Here is a 13,667-nt window from a genome sequence, read left to right as displayed (position 1 = left end):
AGAAGTGAAGAGCTCGGAGGCGAGCAAGCCGTAAACATTTTGTTATAGTCGGAACCATCTCTTATTACTGGTTTTTCATTAGAAAAAGAATCCTTTTGGAAGCATTCAAAGCATTTGGTGGTGTGGCGGGGTGGGGTGGGGTGGGGGGCTAGATGAAGACGCTTCACAATGTTCTCCCTCTCACCCTCTCTATACCTGAATCCTTTCTCTTTTTGATGCTGTTAAGGGAGTAATTGAGTGCAGAAAATGGCTTGGCTTATTTAGACCGAGTCTGATCCTGAAATGATTAAAGCTAAAGGGCTTTGAGGTATTCAAGGAGAGAGAATGACGGAAGGGAACATGGTTAATGCTTCCCCCATTTGGCAAGGAGCCGGGAGGGGCGGGTGTAGCCAGACAGGTTGGTGTCGGCGGGCGCCGCGAAGAATAGCCTCTCCCTCGCCGGCCTATTAAAAGCGCGGGGATTGTCAGGGATGGTAAAAAGACAGGAAATCACGGCAAGAAATGAAGCTTCTTTTGCCAATTACCGAATGCCGAGTGCACACCTTGGAGCTCTTTGTCCTCTCTAGCACCAGTTCCTTTTCTCTCGCTTTCCTTGTCTCCCTTTCCTCCCCCTCCTCTCTCCCTCTCTCTACCTTCCAGATGCATTAGCACCAACGCCGGGAGGAGAGGCACAGTTTTCCTTTCCGTTTCTTTTTTTTTCCACGTCTTTCTTTAAAGTCTGCTCGGGCTCACTTCTCGGCCGCCTTTTGTGGCTCCCTTTCAGGCGTCGGGGGTGAGGGGGAGCGAGACCTCTCCACTCAAACATTTATCTCTGCCTTTTGATTAGGTTAGCAAAAAAGGGAGTGACATCCACACAAAGAAGGAAGACGCGGAGCATGTTACCGTCTGATTAAAACGCGGTTAAGTATCTCTTAATGCGGCCCGCGTCATCCCGGACAACGGCGAAGCTCTTTTGTCTTATCAATAATTGAGTGCGAGCTCTGTCAGGTCATTGACTGGGGATGGATGGCCGCCATCACGCCCCCTTCTCACCAAAAGCCATGACTCCCGGGACCCGTAAACACCTCGCAAATAGGGCTCTTTATCCCCCCCCCCATGCTATTGACTTAAAGCTTTAATTACTTCTCAGTTAATACAATAAGAAAAGAGCTGATGTATTCGGAGAGCATTTAATGCTGTGTGCATACAGCAGCGCACCGCGATGTGACACTTCTTAACATCCATCCATCTATTTTCTATCGCGCTTTTCCTCACCAAGGTTGCCCGTGAGCTGGTCCTTATCCCAGCCAACTTTGGGGGGGAGGGGAGGGGGGGAGAGGGGTCATACCCTGGCCTGGTCGCTAGTCAGTTTGCAGTCTGTAAACTCCTTCACTGCCAGCCTTCCCAGTTAACATGGATATTTGACTTCTAAAGCCGTCAATGGCAGTGAATGTGTTAATCTAGATGCTTACATTTTTATTACAGTTGCAGCGGTATTTTAACTTGAAGTTTCATTTGTTCCGTGACCAAGCTATTAACTCAATTTATTCATACATTGGAACCTCGGTTTACGAACGATTGGGTTTATGAACAAAAAAAATTAAAAGCCGCCACGTCCCACAATGCAACATAAACGCTTTGCTGCATTGTGGGAGTTTGTGGCCATTTAGGGCTAGCAGTAACCACAATGACTTTAAACATTACTGTACCCAAAAAGGCGAAGACACTGCACAGTGATTTGCGAGCGAACCCACTGTTGTTTTATCATTAAAAATTGGGTTTTCACCTATTCTTTTATTCATATATTTTTAACCACACAACAATCAAAATAAGGTAAATATAATGTTGTTCTGCTGCTTTTTTTCACTTCACTTCGGTGTATCTGAAGTGCTCAAATTTTGGCTTGCAACATAAAGCGAAAAAATTAACCAAGCCATGGCTTATAACTCGGAAAAACTTGTAACTTAAGGTACCACTTGATGGCTTTTTATACAGGCGTAATACAGCCATCCATTTTCTCCATCGTTTGTCACACCTATGGACAATTTAGTCTTCTATGAACCTAACATGCATGTTTATGGAACCGTGCCGCACAGTTTTGCCATCAGAAAGGATGGAAATACAAACAATCAGTCTTAGAGGAAGGTCTTTCGCCATCATACCGACTTTAATAATCCCACTTATTTTACAAGAATCATTGGTTCCGCCATTTATAGTACCCTTCTTTTAACCGTCCCCAGAATTTTCAAAGAAATTTGTCGTGGATCGTTTATTTATACAGCTCCATCTGACTGCAGTAATCTCCCCGGCTCACTGAAATCAATTAGCTCTCTCCATTGTTTCGGGATTTGTTTAATCTTGTATCTTAAGACATCGTGTTCCTGTTTTTAATTTGTCTATGTTACTCCGTTAACATATTTTGCAATGCCACTGTATGATTACAGATTATCACACAGTTCTGGCTGTGATTGTGAATGTATCCATCTTTTGGGTCAATGTTTGTATGTTCTATCTGAAGGCTGACTTAGGAGGGGTTGGGTGTGTGAGCTCATTGACTACTTTACAATTGGGATTTTTTTTTTTTTCCCTTTTGTTTGTAATATGTATTGTTTGTTCTGTAAGTCTGTTCATGTTATCCATGTTGTGTCTCGAAAATGCGATGCTGCATCTCAAGGGGTTTTCCTTGGGTAAATTCAAATATTAACTAGACCTCAGCCAAGATTCGAACCTTGGACTTCTCAGCTGTAGGGCGAACGGGCTAACCACTTTTTACAGGGCTTGTTTCCATGATAGCCGGCGGTAATGGCGTGGTTAAAGAAGATACAGCTGCCAAATTAGAGGTTCAGCCAGCATATTTTGAGCTTCAGTATCCAATCTAGCGTTCATAGGCCGCCTGCTTGTTCCGGCTTTGCTCTTATCAAGACACATGAGGATATTATTATGTAAGATTACTCATTTTGGAGGGGTTTAACTCCGTCAAGAGAAGCCCCCCTCCCGCCACCAATCTCTCACATGTTCCCAGCCTCATCCGTCATCCGCACCAGCAGGCGACTGCGGCTGCGGCGGACACTTTTTAAATGACCTCATGTTTTGCCACAAGCGCTGTTGTGACGCTAAGAAGATTTTCATTCCATTTTTGACTTTCATATTTCATATTCCAGTTTCCCTGTGTGAGTATTTTTAATGGTTTTGGTGGATTTCTGGCTTAATGTCAAACATCAAGAAGTTGTGTGCGTGCAGGCGTGCATGTGAGGCTGCCAGCCATTTGCAAGGTTAATGTAGTAGAAAACAAAATCCATCTCTCCCCTAAACACTTTCATTAGGCCCACATAGCACCTCCTCTTGCAATATTGTCAGCTCTGACGTGCATCATATTATCGGCGAGTGACGCAATCAATACAATTTCAAAGTCGCGCATACACGCGCACTGAGCGACGGCCCGATGTGTGCACGTGGTCCCATTCATCCCTGCTGTGTTGTGATAAATGCCACAGACGACCAGAGGCGATGACCATTAATAATAATTTTATCAATAAATCGTACGATGGTGTTTTTAGACGACTTTGTTGGATTCTGAAACGTTGAGCGAGCACTTGGCGGATTACACAAATATCCAACTGCATCACATTTAGGTGTTCCACCCTCGCCTGCTGTTTGAACCTCACTAAGGCTGGATTTACACTGCATGGTTCAAGTATCACAATTTCAATATTTTGGTTTTTTTTTTTGGTCTCAAGTGACACAATTTGAGTTTGCGTCACGGCAGTGCAAAAAGAAACCCGCATGGAATCTGGTCTGAATCATGGTATCTTCAGACTGGAATCAGGCCTCTTCAACACATGGATAAAAATCGTAAATTTGCAAATAAATGCACAGATCAGAAATACCTCATCAGTTCAAGCTTGATGTCGAAATACACCAATTGCTGACGTACAAAGAAACACTAAAAATACCCACTGTAAATCTAAATTACAGCCAAAGCAGAGACAATTTGAAATGGTCTAATTATGTTACATTAGAGGTGTGTCCGCCATTAAATACAAAGGAAAATAAGTGCCATGTCAGTCTAATACATCCAAGGCCGGCCCTCAGTGACATCAGCATTTTTTCGTCCTCTGATTGGTTGGTTAGAGCAAAACTGTTTGACGAGCAAAACACGTCTATAGTCATCTCCATACAATGACACATTTAATAATCAGCATCTCTGGTGAGTGTGATGTATTGTGTATACATTTTGGATGTTTTTCTCATGTTATTAAATAAATATTGATTTTGAACTGCTCCAGATGATGTTACGTGGCATTGTTAGATGTTGTTATATTGCGTTTTTGTATAGTACTGGTCATTTCTGTTATTGCCACGTGATGGTAGTGGTGGTGATATTAAGAGGTGGATTAAGTCAGGTAGGTCCCCACTGAAGCGCCAGTTACCAAAACCACAGCCCGCTACTGGTTGACAGCAATGTCACCAATGTTTTCAAGACCTTTAAACAACACAAATCCTTGAAACAATCGTCAAATATTTGGTGAAAAAAAAAATAATAACACGTGAATGAGGCATTGGTGTACAAGCCAACAGTAATGAACAAAACCGTTGCTTTTCAATCCATGATCTTACTGTGAATGCCTTGTGTCCCCCCTCAGTGCAAATGGTATTGTGCATTTAACATTTTGAACTTTGTTGGAGTGACACATTTTATTTGCACACGGCGTCGGCGAGAAGGCTATCTTTAGGACCTCTTGATCAGCCCCGTGACCCCGTAAGTACGCGGTCCGTCTCGCAAATGGGAGGGTGCGCTTACGCCGACTTCAAAAAGCTAAGAGGGGGACCTTATCATTTCTAAATGGAGTGGCGCTGGTGGGGAGTCCATAAAAGCCTGCCTTGTTCTCAGCACACCTCCTCTTTGCTCCACAACAGCCAGTTAGGCTAATAGCTGGCGGGAGAAAGGGGGTGAGGCAGCGCGGGGGGGGGGAAATGGGTAATTACTGGTAATCACTCGTCGGAGAAGAGCTGATGATCACTACAGTATAACAGCTTGTACTGTTCCCTGTTGGAAAACAGTAAGAGAGCAGCGGACGAACCGGATGTCGTACTCTCAGCAGGTAACAACCGCGAAATTAGTTGGTAACCTTAAACCCCCTCCGCAATCATGGAGAAAACTCTCCTCCTGGCTGCCTCTGCTCACCGCCGCTCTTTTCTCCCGCACAGTTATACGAATCTCAATATTCGTCTCGCTGAGAACCGCGGGTCCTTTATTATACGGCAATCTTGTCGATTCGGATTGGACATGAAGTAGCTGCGGTTCAACAAGGAGACGGGGTGATGCAAACAGGAACATGAGAGGCGATGCTCGCGAGGCCTTCGTCGCTTGATTTGAAGCTGCGGCACGTCGCAGATGTTAAACAAATACAGTGGTACCTTGACTTACGAGTTGAATTCGTTCCGGGACCAAGCTCCTAACTGAATTTACTCGTATATGGAATGAATATTCCCCATGACTGTCCACATAAACCCATAAAAACACTACAGCTAGTGTATCCACACTCATTGGATTGTGCAGATGTACCTAATAGTGCCCTGTGTGTACATGGCATCATAATTGGCTCATTATCTCACACTTAAATACATTGCTCTCAAGTATCAACATGATTAATCCACAAATTGGTGTTCTCAAATTGACTGAGACTGCAGTCGTTTTGCAGGAACCGTGTCACAGGAAGGCCTATTGATCAGGAGAGCGGTGTCTCCTGGAGATTCTGTGTGGCCAGACAGTGGCATCCACACTTGGGAGGGGAGAGGAAGCGTCAAGGGGGGATGCAAGGTCACAGTCTTTAGCGGATCAATCGGGAGCACTTGGGCCACTTGTACCTGTTTGTAACTGATAAGACTTTACACTTAAGAGAACTGCTAATGATTACCTCGGGATCAACACTGCATAGGGGAGGAAGTATTTTCACGATGACGATTTAGTAAAAGTGTCTCCTCAAAATAACTCAACGCACCGCCATTGATGTCTAAACCGCTGGTAACAAATGTGAGTACACCCCTAAGTGAAAATGTCCAAATTGTGTGCAAAGTGTTCATATTTTGTGTGGCCACCATTACCATGACCACCCTGTTGGACTTGGAGTTCACCAGAGCTTCACAGGTTGCCAGAGGAATCCTCTACCACTCCTCCATGAGGATATGACAGAGCTGGTGTTTGAGTACGCCCCACAGATGCTTTGTAGGGTTTAAGTCTGGTGACATGCTTGGCCAGTCCATCTTCTTTACCCTCAACTCCTTTAGCAAGGCTGCAGTCTTCTTGGAAGTGTGTTTGGCGTTATCATCATGTTGGAATACTGTACTGTGGTCCGGTTTCCAAAGGGAAGGGTTTGTGCTGTGGTTCAGTATGTCACAGTACATGCTGTCAATCATGGTTCCCTCTTGGTCTCATCAGACCACGGGACGTGTTTCCAGTAATTTATGTCCTTAGTCTGTTTGTCTTTAGCAAATTGTTTGCACACTTTGTCTTTCAAACAGGCTTTCTTGTGGAACAACAGCCATGCATACGCATTTGATGCAGTGTGCATTATGATGATGACGTTGCTCCAAATTGAATGTATGGACATTTATTGGGGTGTGTTGCGGCAGTGCATAACCATGTGGCTGTGCAGGTCGATGCTGGATCCGCAGGTCTATGTGGTAAGACCTGCGGAGACAGGGACAGGCAGCACTGGAGGGTGCAAGCCCTGCGGCACGTTAATGCCTCTATGCACATCACTGCATCCTCCTCCCTGTGGCCTGCTCCTGAGTGTAATTTTTCTGCTGACAGGTGGTACTTGAGGTGTGACGAACAGTAGCCAGGGATTTGAGTGTTGTTGGAGTAATATTGAACTCTGTCTGGAGGATTCTTGTTGCGCTCTTTCTGACCCCCAGCAGATATGTGCCCATCCAAAAACTGGCCGTAGAGGATTTGTCTGGGGAGGAGGTCAGCAGGCATACAGATCGCATGCCCTGGCACAGATGTTTCTCAGTAAGGAGCGCTGTGATGCTGGTTGTGTCCGATCCATGATCTCAACAAAGGACTGAAACACACCAAGGGTCCTTTGCAGGCAAAACATGTGCAAGGCCTCTGGGTTCATATGTGATTCCAGGGCTTCCGAGCCATACAGTAATGTCGAAAGATGGGCTCCCTTGTACACGGCTTGCTTTGGTGACGATGGTGTTTCCTACTCGTGAGGAACCTGGAGCTAAGCCTTCCAAAGGCAGCGGAGGCCAGTCTGATGCGGACCTGGAAGTCGTCATCAATGTTACTCGGGGGGGACAGAACAGTGTTGAGGTAGATGATGTTTGGGACAATTGCAAGGGGATGACCATCAATCGTGAAAGTGGGAATGTGTTTGGGGGGGGGGGGGGGACTCTTGCACATCTGTAGTCATGTGGGCTCCCTGTCTTTGGTAAACCACGGCAAGGTCTGTTCCGACTGGAACCTGTCCTGTTAAACCGCTGTATGGTTTTGGGCACCGTGCTGGGGCTCAGTTTCAGGGTGTTGGGTATCTTCTTCTAGCCTAGGCCATCTTTATGTAAAGCATCAATTCTTTTTTCCACTATGGGTTGGCAGGTACTCCAGAGACCCAATTGTTTTTGCGCAAGTTATTATAAAGTCAGCTATTCATTATATGTCCCTTTTAAGCCGTGGATGATTTCATTTGAGGTATGTCTCTCCACGTTTTCACGTTGTCTCTAAACATTGCAACTCACAAAACAGCCCTCTTTGTTCTAATAGTTTAGAGCAAACCTATATTGCAGCCCCTTCTACCGTTGACCAAAAGACGGAAAAGGAGGAGTAAGGAGAGGAAAAAGGAGTTTGTTCTTCCGGCAATTAGCATTCACGGTTAGCTAAGCAGAACTAATGCAGCGAATCTTTTGAGTGTCACCTTACTGGTCCTAGTTGCTGCAGGCCAGATTAAACTGTAGCAAGATGACACCCTTACCCCCACCACCCTCCCCGCCTCATATGTATCAATTACAAGCCTTTTATTACAAGCTGTGTTATTGGTAATTCCTTTTGAATGGCTGTTACAAAAAGTATGCCTGGCTTCAAAACAACAGGGTGCTGTAAGGGCGTGGGTCATGGGTCATGTGCCACTGATACTGTACTTTGGGAAACAAACGGAGCCGCGACGACTCGCCATTGTTGGTCAGTAGTCAGAACTCGCAGCGGCAACCCTGTTTTAAGTTCACGTTACAATAGCGCTGTCAGTGCAGTCGTATGCATGTCTAGATTTTATGGCCTTCTTAAAATAATCATTGCTGTGTACTTTGCCTCATGTCTCAAGCCGGGCTATCCGTGCTAGCTCCTTATTTAGCATGTGGGTCAAAGGGAATGAGCTCATGAATTCCTTCCAATACTGCGTACAGGCTGACCGTGCCACCATTATGGGATGTAATTCCGATGATTTCATGGGTTTTAAGTGACATAACAACACGGCCATTCACACCGCGCACAGTCAACACAGGTGGTAAAGTTTCAGCTACACGATCGTACTCTTTTGCCAGCCCACCACCGTACAGCAATTGTGTGATAATTGATATATTGTGAAGTTATGATACATAACAGTATTTATGAAACTTGTTGAAACACATTAGTAATATTTGTTGTTCCCATAAAGCAGAGAGAATATATGCCTGTGAGTATTGTTGTATGCTTTATATGAGTTTCTGCTGTGTGTGGGTTAAAAAAGCCGTTGTTTATAGTTACCGTAACATCTACGTTAATTTTAGGATTTTCAAATGATATGTTAGCATTAAGCTAGGAGACTTTCGTTAGATGAAATTACTGTGTATGGTTTGATTGAACATTTTGGTGGTTAAAAATGTACAATGTTTAATTCACCTTTGTTTTGTGTCAGTTTTACACGTTGCCTCTGTTTGGAGAACTTTGTGAGCGAGAGTCTTCTTTTACCTTCCTAAAAGGGACGTTATAGACTTTTAAAAAAGTGTGTTTTGATAGGTCTAAAGGTGTTTAACGTGTGTGGGAGGCGTAAAACTATTTCTAGAATGTTTTTTTTACATGGTCTCTATATCGCAGATTTTAACCTATTATGGAGGGGTCTGAGATTTATCCCCTGTGATAGGTGGGACATTCGCTTTATTCTGTTGTATGAATGACAATGTGGTTAATTGTACCCTTTTCCATCTAGTGGAAGAGCATTAAATTGTTCTGCCTGTCACTCTACGTTGCTGACATAGATAGATGAACAACAATACATTATTTGTAGTAAATGAATATTTTCAGACCAATTAAATGAAATTGGGTAATTTTCCGCAGCACACCTACTGATCTCTCACGGCACACTAATGTGGTTGGGAATCACTAATACAGGCAATTCTAAACAATTTTAGGGGGCCGTCAATTACTCGCAGATTTTTGCTACGGCGTGGGTTGGGGTCACTGTAATGAAACTGCCCCCTTCAAATTCTATATTAATGAGTATCCATCACATGAATGTGTTTGGCCTTGAGTGTTCCATTGAGAGTGAAACAAGCAGGACCAACAAGACAATAAAAGAAAAGCGCACTAAGAATGCGAGAGTTCAATCCAGCACTAACCCTGATAGCGATGCTAATCTGGGGGGGGGGGGGGGGGGGGGGGCAAGGTCAAAGAGCCAGTTACACACCAGAGGCTACAGGGGCCCATGGGTGCTGGTCAGACTCTGATCCCTCTTGGAGGTTTTGACCTGCATGGTAAAAGAGAGGTGGCTAGTGCGGTGGCAGTCATTTGCCCCGATCAGTCTTCTATGGACGGCTGCGGGGCCTTGGGCGAGGGGGCTATCGTATGGCCACTGTATCATGTCTTTGGCTCGCAGTGGAGATTTATTGTAATTAGAAGATTCCTTCACAAAAGCTGAGGGGATCAGCGTTTCTTCAATGACCACCCCCCCTCCCAGTGCGCTCTCCCATGAGGGATACCCTTTGATCCAGACCTTCCTCCCCTCAGGGGTTAAGCCGTGCTTTTGCAAATGAGTTTGACATGATGGGCCACTTCCTAATTGGCCAATTGGCCGCCGCTCTTTCTGCTTTAACAAGTGTATGTTTTCCTTCTCCGTCTCGACGCATTACCACTGAGTGAGTGCCACCGTTGCCAGATGCAGGATGACTTGCTTGAAATGCTCTTTTTCAACGTGAACACACAGTTACCTTCATGTGATACATTGGTTTGTTATCTATATAAAATGATGGGGCATTAATTAGGCATGTCTATAACTGCGCATAGTTGGTGTTGTGTTTAGAGCGTGATTCCTTCGCAAGTTTGCCTGCATGGATGGATGGATAGACACCAATCTCATAAGAGGAAATTTTAATAGTCAACATGGTCTTTCCCCCCCCCCCCCCCCCCATCTTTTCCCTTAAATAGGATTTAAGTAATAAAAAATAATTAAATATTAAATATTTTAAAAATTATATAAAATGTAAAGAATGTGTTGTAATTATTTTTATGCTTAATTATTATATTATTATTCTTAGTCTTATTGTTACTATGCTGTACCGTTGTGTACAATTTTATTTTATTTTTTTTATTCGGATTATTATGACTAGTTTTCATTATTATTATTTTACACTGTAATATGCTATTTTGTATTATTGAATTATTTATTTGTATTGTATTTTACATTATTATTAGTAGTAGTCGTAGTAATAGTAGTCGTAGCCTTTGTTACAATTGTTATTGTATAGCAATACTAATAACAGAAAAATTGTAAATTATAATAAATGATAATAACATAACATCTATTACATTTGAATCATAAATAATATAAAATGTTTACGATGGTATTTTATTATAGATTATTTTTAGTATCATTATTATTATTATTATTATACGGTAGTAATATTATATACTAAAATACAGTATATTTTATTACCATTATTACATATGAAATTAGTTTGTAGCCGTAGTAGTATTACTGTTATTGTATTTATTTATTCTTTTTTTTTAGTAGTGAAATATTGGAAACAGCTCTCAGCACGGTACAGAGCAGTTTGACACCAATGCAATAATAATAAACACATTGTTATGAGTATTATTAACTACTGCTGCACTTCTTGAATTTCCTTAAATTTTGCAGATTGAAGTTGCAATTTCCTGGGTTTCTCGCCCGAACAATCTTAACGGACACTGATGTTTTGCAAATGTGTGTCATCGCTGTATTCCTATGCGAGTCTTCCGTTTTCTTTTTTGTGCCTCCCACTATGTGCTCGTCATCATGCTGAAGGCTACTGCAGCTTTTAAACCATCAGAGACGAGATCAGAACAGAGGCCTGGCGGTGTCAAGTCCCACCCTGCAGCATGCTGCTTGTAAGACACCAAACCTAACCCCAACCTCCAACCTCATTCTCCCAATCAGATTAGTTAGTCTAATAGTGAGAGGAAGGCTTGTTGCCAGTGAGGCCCTGCAGGCTATGCGAGAACAGGTGGCCGTGTGTTGAAATGGCTTCTCGGGGCCTGACGTGCGCAAACAGGGCATCCGCTTCGGACTACGGACTCTTCAGTGTCCAACACTGGAAGAGTTGTGCCATTATATGAGATGAAAATTGGATGATTTTGGTGCACGCTTGCTCCCCCCCCCCCCCTCAATACTACACTCCTTAGGCAGACAGTCAAACACATGCCTACAAAATGAAAACACTGCAGTAGGCCACAACTCGTGCCAGGACGCTCACACGTAGACTAAACGGGCACGCCTAATGCAGCCTTAAGGAGACACATCCAGTACACGGATATTACAGTATAGACAGTAATTTCACTTTATAAACCCAGTTTGTTTTACATTCTCTGTTTTCATAAAATAAAGAGCTATTTCTCTTCATTAAAAACATTGAAGACAAAAAATTGTGTTTTGGGGAGCTGGAACGGAGTAATGCCATTTCAACTCATTTCAGTGGGTGAATATTGATTTGATAGGAGTAAAATGATTCACAAGCTAGATCATGGAATGAATGAAACTCTCACGGAAAGGTAACACTGTACTTGCTAACCTACGCCACTTTCCCGGGGTGCGTGGCTGTATGATGTCTAAATCCACCTGCAGACCGTTACTCAGATGGATTACCCGGCAACCTTTCCCGATGACCTCTTAAGGTTCGTCCACCTGCACTTCCATGGGAATCTCCCTTCCCCACAAAAAAACTGAACACCCTCCCCTGTGCCGAGAGAGCACGCCTGGCCATCCGCCTCACGCCAAGACGGATTGTGAGGGGGCTCCAAATTAGCCTTTGGGCACGGCTAATTACTTTCTAATGTGACGACGAGTCTTTGTGAAGAGGCGCTTTCTCGCTGGCCGAATCGCTTTAAAAGCATCCGGGCAGGCCAGAGGGGGTGCTTGGATTACCGCCGTGCCTGCCGTGACGCATTGTCGGTGGGACGCCCGTGCTCCAAAGGACACCGTCCCTTCTCCACACGCCCAGAGAGGTTGCTGCAGAGTCTCGCAGCGACTGTGATGGAGGCTGCACTCTGCAGCTGAAACCCAACACTCAACTAATGGTTACAAATGTGTTTGCAGAAGTCTCACGCATGAACCCACACATAACGCACCGGAGCTGCACGGTGGCATCAGCAGTCTGTTGTTGTTGTTGCTGAAATGGAAATAAATCTAATGAGTTTGAAACATAACTGAACAGGTTCTATTTAGGAATGATTTAGCTGATAGTTGTTAGGTGTCATTTACTTTAAAGCCACTACATTGAATTTCAGTGCTGGCAGTGTAGATGTGTGGCTGAGGTTCAAACTCAGAACCTCTAGACTGTGAGGCAAATGTGCTAACCACTACCACACCAAGCTGGCATTGCTTTAAAATGGTAGCTGAATGGCGAATGCGACCAAAACTAAATATAATAATAATAATCAATGCCAGGGAATTGCCTCTTGGAAGATGCAGGTGTCTTGAGCCTTTGATGGACACTTCACAGGGATTTGCTGTGACCTCTCAATAGGCGGTGTATTCCCTCCCAGCGGAGTGATCCCTGATTATCTGTCAGGTGATAGCGGGCCGCCCCTATTGTGCTGCTCTGCAGGCCATGTGGTCAGCGGTCTCCCGGGCTGAAGTGACGGATCATGACGCCCTATACATCTGAATGAGACCGCTTGGTCCTTACAAAGAGACCCCACCTCATTGTATTAAAAGGGAACTCACTATTGAATCTCATAGAAAACAGATCCGTTTGGTCGGTTGTGTGCGTTAGGTCAGGGCTGTCAAACGTACGGCCCACGGGCCAGAACCGGCCCATCAGGGGGTCTCATCCGGCCCATTGGGATGGAGAACACATTCACTGCTTTTTTTCCCCAATAAAAGTAATGGTTGTTGCTAATTGTGTCCACTTGAGGGCGCATTGACAACACTTAAATGACATTGCTGCACTTGTGAAGGCCAAACGATGCCAAAGTTTTCAGGAGCCCGCTAATATAAAATGCTGTGCCACCTTCGCATCAGAGTTCTGTCAAATTAAATACCACCTGTAGAAATATTTTAAGACATTGGGTATTGAAAACTTTCAGTCAAAAGCTTCAGTTCAAAAGAGGTTGCTTTGCTGGTTTGGTCGGGTCAGGTGGTCTGTTGTTTGTCGGTTGCTTGATTGCTTTGTTGGTCAGTTGGTTGGTTGGTTCCTTTGTCGGTCGGTTGGCTGTATGGTTCGGTCAGTTGGTTTGT

This window comes from Phyllopteryx taeniolatus, chromosome 11, assembly GCF_024500385.1.
Source record: "Phyllopteryx taeniolatus isolate TA_2022b chromosome 11, UOR_Ptae_1.2, whole genome shotgun sequence".
In the NCBI taxonomy this organism is placed as follows: domain Eukaryota; kingdom Metazoa; phylum Chordata; class Actinopteri; order Syngnathiformes; family Syngnathidae; genus Phyllopteryx; species Phyllopteryx taeniolatus.
This window is presented reverse-complemented; position numbering follows the sequence as displayed.